The sequence below is a fragment of the Heteronotia binoei genome, chromosome 2 (genome assembly GCF_032191835.1).
Source record: "Heteronotia binoei isolate CCM8104 ecotype False Entrance Well chromosome 2, APGP_CSIRO_Hbin_v1, whole genome shotgun sequence".
NCBI classification, from domain to species: domain Eukaryota; kingdom Metazoa; phylum Chordata; class Lepidosauria; order Squamata; family Gekkonidae; genus Heteronotia; species Heteronotia binoei.
In genome coordinates, this window is record NC_083224.1 from 180,707,234 (window position 1) to 180,713,073 (window position 5,840).

General features: G+C 48.2%; 1 pseudogene; it reads left to right on the forward strand.

Moving 5' to 3' along the window:
• The first annotated feature begins 4,222 nt into the window (after nt 1–4,222).
• On the forward strand, nt 4,223–4,811 carry LOC132567395 (protein Tob2-like; annotated as a pseudogene).
• Nucleotides 4,812–5,840: the final 1,029 nt, after the last annotated feature.

Below are 5,840 nucleotides of genomic sequence, written 5' to 3' on the forward strand. Positions count from 1 at the left end.
ATCTTGTTCTTTTAAGATTCTTGTATACTTGTCCATTTCACTCCAGTGCATAACTTTCAATGTCCACTCCCACCTTTCTGGTATTTTGTCTTGCTTCCACATTTGTGCATATAATGTCCGTGCAGCTGAAAGCATGTACCATATTATCGTTCTAGCTTGTTTTGGAAATGTTTCCATTTGTAATCCCAACAAAAAAAAGTCTGGCGCCTTCTTAACATTATATCCCAAAATTTTCGAAATCTCTTGCTGAATCATTTGCCAAAATTGTTTCGCCTTTTCACAAGTCCACCACATATGTAAAAAGATCCTTCATGTTTTTTACATTTCCAACATCTATCTGACACCTGGTTGTTCATTTTTGCCAATTTCATAGGTGTCATGTACCACCTATATAACATTTTAAAGCAATTTTCCTTGATGTTATAGCATGCATATATTTTCATAGAGTCCTTCCATAAGTGTTCCCATGACTCCATCTGTATCTCTTTATTTATATTTATTGACCATTTTATCATTTGTGCTTTAACTACTTCATCTATTATCTATATAGTTATATCTGCATCTATCTATATGTGTCTGTCTGTCTGTCTGTCTGTCTGTCTGTCTATCTATCTATCTATCTATCTATCTATCTATCTATCTATCTATCTATCTATCTATCTATCTATCATCTATCATTATCATCATCATCATTATCATCTATCTAATTATCTATATCTATATATCTACTTATCTATATCTATATCTGCATTTATCTATATCTATATGTCTATATATATACTTATAGCCCCGTGGTGCAGAGTGGTAAATCTGCAGTCCTGCGGTCCTAAGCTCTGCTCACGATCTGAGTTCGATCCCAGCAGAAGCTGGGTTCAGGTAGCCAGCTCAAGGTTGACTCAGCCTTCCATTCTTCTGAGGTTGGTAAAATGAGTACCCAGCTTGCTGGGGGGAAAGTGTAGATGACTGGGGAAGGCAATGGCAAACCACCCCGTAAAAAAGTCTGCCATGAAAACGTCGTGAAAGCAATGTCACCCCAGAGTCGGAAATAGGGCTGCCAAGTCCAAATCAAGAAATATCTGGGAATGTGGTAGGACCCCCAGATTGATAGCTCCAATAATCTATAATCAACGTGTGAGCAGAAATGCAGGCTTAATAAAGGCAGACACAAGAGGCTTGTATTAGCAATGAAAAGCAGAGCTTTAAGGAAAGAGGAACTAGCTCCTCTATGCCTTAGCTTAGCTGCAGAGAACATAGTTGCACAAGGTAACCGCAAAGTACAAGCTGACCGCGGAAGCAGGAGTCAGAGTTGTTTACCAGAAAGGGAAAGGAGCTGGAAAGCCCCTAAGAGTATGTACCCAGTATTCTCCCCCTGCACCCCACATAGGGAAAAACCAGATAAGACCAGAAAGGCCGGATGCCCTGACCACAGTGACCTCGAGTAACACCCAATAACAGTACTAACAAGACCGAGTCCCCTTCCGAGTCCCCTTTCCTATGACTAAATATGGGCAGAGAACACCTACTAGGAGGGTGTCACGAGGGACAAGAGAAACGGGTATCGGGCCTAGATGGGGGCCTAGATGGGGAATGATGATGTATGTATTATATGAAAAGAGGAAGTATGTTTGAGGCTCTGAAGGCCTATAAAAGCTGTGATTTTTCTATGCTTGTTGCCCAGTCTCTCTTGAGAGTCTGGCGCCCGTGTGCAGAGGGCCCGTGCACGTTAAATAAAGAAGCTGTTTCCTGATCTTGTCTCTGGCCTCTGTGATTGCTTCAGCTGGAATTGGTAACGTATAAATAGGGTTTTTCCCGCTACATAATTTGGCGAGCCAGCCAGGAGGGGCATTTAGCCCCTTCTATTAGCCCGGCCAACCAGGGCTGGTGGCAGGGGGGATCAGAGCAGCGGTAAGGAGCTCCCAGCCCCTTTTTTGGGCTGACCGTCCCTCTGTCTACCCTGTCCCTGCCTAGGTTTCAGTCGTGGCCTAAATTAAACTAGGAGAACGAGGCAAACAGGAACCAGCTTCACGCCTTGGGCATGAGGTAGTGGCAGATTTAGGCCCTTGTGCCCAACGTGATAGATTTCCTCTACGTGACATAATTTGAGAATTGTAGTGAATCCCTCCATATGAGATTGTCTTAAGTCTCGGAGGAAGGCGTGCCTGGCCAACACGCAGCAGCATCCAAGGACCTGCGGAACAGGGAAGGGCAGTGTCCCTTCTGACTGCAGTATTCCAACGATTGACTGCATGTGTAAATTGGTATTAGAAAAAAGGGGAAAAGTATATTTGAGGAAGTGGTTTGTCCGGACTGTGTGAAGTGTGTGTGTTAGTTGTCTTGTCTGTTTGAGGAAGTGGAACGGGAAATTGGGAACGCGCCAGACCCACAAGAGAGGTAGCTCTCTTCGCCAGTATTAATTGACGTGACATTGGCCAGAGGCCAAGACCAATTTCTCACCCGCCCCTTCCGCATTTGTGTCCAAAATACTTGGCTTGTTTGAGTAACCAGGAGAAAGTCACAATCTGGGGGACGCCCCTGGTTGTATGATTGCCTCCCTGACTGGTCTGAGTGACAGGAAAGCCTGGAGCCCTCCTGGAAGGTTCCAGAAGATGGTTAGTCCTTGGGTTGATATCCCTGGCGCATTAGCCCGCCACTGGCAGCATACTTTGTGTCCCCATTATCGAGTCCAGTTGTGGACTGGGACCTGTCAGACCACTACGGCCTGGCTGATTAAGCGTAACACCAAGAAGCCCAGCGGTAGTTGGAACAACCACTGGGCACGGTGGTACTTTCTCAGGCAAGAAGCAGGAGATTGCATTCATGCCTGGGAAATCAAAAGGCGAACTGCCCGCCCCGAGACTACTCGCAGAGCAGAAGACCGGGCCCGTTTGTTGGCCCAGGACCCATTAGCTCTGGAGGAGTTTCGCTTGCAAAGTTGCCAACAGCGCTTTGACAAAAACGGTCCACCCAATCCCTCATCCAACCCCCTTCCAGAACTTGCCTGGTGGATTAATGCTTTGGATCGAGGGTGGGACCCCCTTTGATACAAAGACGGTAATTGAAAACTACTTTGGTGAGTAAATGGCATAAGTCCCTAGGCCCACATCCCAGGGGCACTGATTCTCTGTTGGTGCGTCCCAAGACACCATAGGCACAATATGGCTTGTGGAAAGGGGAGCACGGGAAGGCAACTGTATGGTTGCTGAAGGGTTCAATTAGATGGCCGCCTGGATGCTTGAGACTAAACCAGGCACGAGGGTGCTTCCTGAGAGAATTGGGGAGGGCCCCCCTAGTTGCTTGGAGGATTAAAGGCCAAACGGCCACCCCTGAAAGATTAGAGGTTGAATTGCCTCTCCAGCTTGGGCCGCCACTGAGGATCTGACAAAGATAGGTCGACCCTCTTTGGAAGCCTTCCAATTGGCAAAGAGTTAGAATCAGAGTCACGTTTCAGATTGTTTAGAAGTTTATATTGCCTTGCTGTGTGAAATATATCTGCGATGTTGCGTAACTGTGGCCTCGCTGAGAGAAAAACGGGAAGTGCAGAATGTGGTTGAGTTAGTAAGACTGCAAAAGGGAAGCACATGTGTTTTACTCCGGGAGATTTCTGGAGACAGCCCCAAAGATGCTGTTTTATTAAGGCAGGAAAGCTGTGGGTTGGCTTGTGCTGTGACTATGACTGTAATACTGATACTGTGTATGGGAAAAGCACCTAGGAGAACTAATTATGTCCCACTTATGGGTTAGGGTGTTTGTGGTTTGGATGATTCTGTTAATGTGTTATTTTGAATGATGTATGGCTACAAGATACCCTATTCTTGAACTAGCATTTCAGTTTCAGGACAAGGCAAATTTAGTTAAGACACCCCCGGGAATTAAGTATTGAGGTATTGAGCAGTGTTTGTTGCTGCCCCTGGCAGGGAGCTGGGTTTAGGCCCAATGCAAAGCTCCCAGTCTTTTTTGCCACCTAGACTCGTTTAGACTTTACCCTTGCCCCTTTAGTGGCTGAAAATTGAAGAATTCCAGATCTATGGGCCCTCCCTAGAGAGAAGTACTCCAGAAGCAAGTCCTCTGCCTCTGGTCAGCTTACCTTTCAGAGGAAGTCCCCATCAGCTATGTGGAAACCCCCCCTCAGCCATCTGACGCCATCGGATGTCCTTTCCCCACTTCCGAGCCATGACCGAGCTCATAAGTGAAGTGATTTGAGCCTGGTTGTTGAAAACGGAGTATGCGTCCTGAGATCAAGGCTGCTCTGCATTTCATCACCTTCCACCTGTATAACAAGCTCCCCCCGGAGACGGGTTGACCAGTTTGGAAAAGAGCTAGGACAGCTGCTACAGAAGAAATATGAGGGCCACTGGTACCCAGAGAAGCCTTTGCAGGGTTCAGGCTATCATTGTGTGCACCTTGGGAAGATAATAGATCCTATAGTGCAACTGGCAGCCAACAGAAGTGGACTGACTGTGGAGGATGTGCAGGACAGTATCCCTGCAGAGTTGACTGTGTGGATTGACCCATTTGAAGTTTCCTACCAATTTGGGGAAGAAGGGCCAATCGAGACTGTGTACCTGAAGGACAGTAGGGGTTGCAGCATAGCAGACAAGAGAAGCAGAAGTGGGCTCAACCCTGAAGCCCAGGCGTTTGTCCCCACTAGAAGTCAGAATACCGTTTTGTCCAGCCCTCCACCTCCATCTTCTGGCCAGTCTCTTAGTCCGACCTTTACCGCCGTGACTTTTGCAGCTACCAGGTTTGGCTCCACTAAAGTGAAGAAAAGCCACAGAAAGTTGAGTTGGGGCATTGTTCACCCAGCAAAATAAGAGATTGGGAAGCAAGAGCTCGCCTGAGTGAGGCAGGCTGCCAGGACACTTATTTGGACAGGCTTTCACTTTTTACCTTTTTCTAAGGCGTCAACGGCCTGGGAGAATGGCGGAGAAAGTGTCACCAGCCCCTCCACCGGGAGTCGTGCAAGAACCCCAGGCTGAGGTCTGCTCTGATGGGAATCATGAGCCAGCAGAGGATGGTTCCCAGACAGCAATCCCTCGTAGGGGCCGACCCAAGAAGGCAAGGGCTCCAACCAAGAACGAGTCCAAGAAGAAGAAGCATGCTGTGAGAGCCTTCAGCAATTACAAAGGTACATACAACCTTGAGATCAAGGGGTGGGACCGGTTTATGATGTTCAAGAAGTTGAATGATGCCCTGGAGTTCCGAGATGCCCAGGAAGACCTCGCAACGAGAAAGGAGGCCCATGGTGAAGGCGGAGAACCTCAGGATGGACTAGAACAAGTGGGTCTCCAATCCCAAGGCCCACCAAGAAGTATGCAACCACCCCTGTTACGCGACGGGCGTGCCTGGCACCACGGAATTGGCCACCGCATGAATTTCTACCCCGATGAGTGTCCAGCCACCCCTCCCCAGGTTCGGGAGAGAGGGAGAGGAAGAGGCCGAAGCAGAGTGCTCGACCCCCACTGGCAGATGATGAACGCACCTAGGGTCATGAGAGTAGCCACAGGATGGTATCTCGCCCCCTACAGGTGGGGTCCTGCAGCTTGGAACGAGGTCTCAGACCTAAAGACTGTAGCCGAAATTGCACCAGAGAAAGATGGCCATGAAAGCGCCGAGGGCCCGGAAGAAGCAGCTGGCCTGGTCCCAGAACAAGATGTGCACCCGCAGGAGCCTCTTCAGGTGAAAGAAGAGACCCTCCAGAAGGAAGAGAGCCCAGAAGGAAGCCTGGAAGAAAATCCCAGTTGCTGAATTTCGTGTGCAGTCGCAAAGGGGGGACCCTCTGAAGTGACTTTGAAGTGATTTTGATTTATTTGAGTTTTGATGTTTGCAGCCATTCTCTTCCT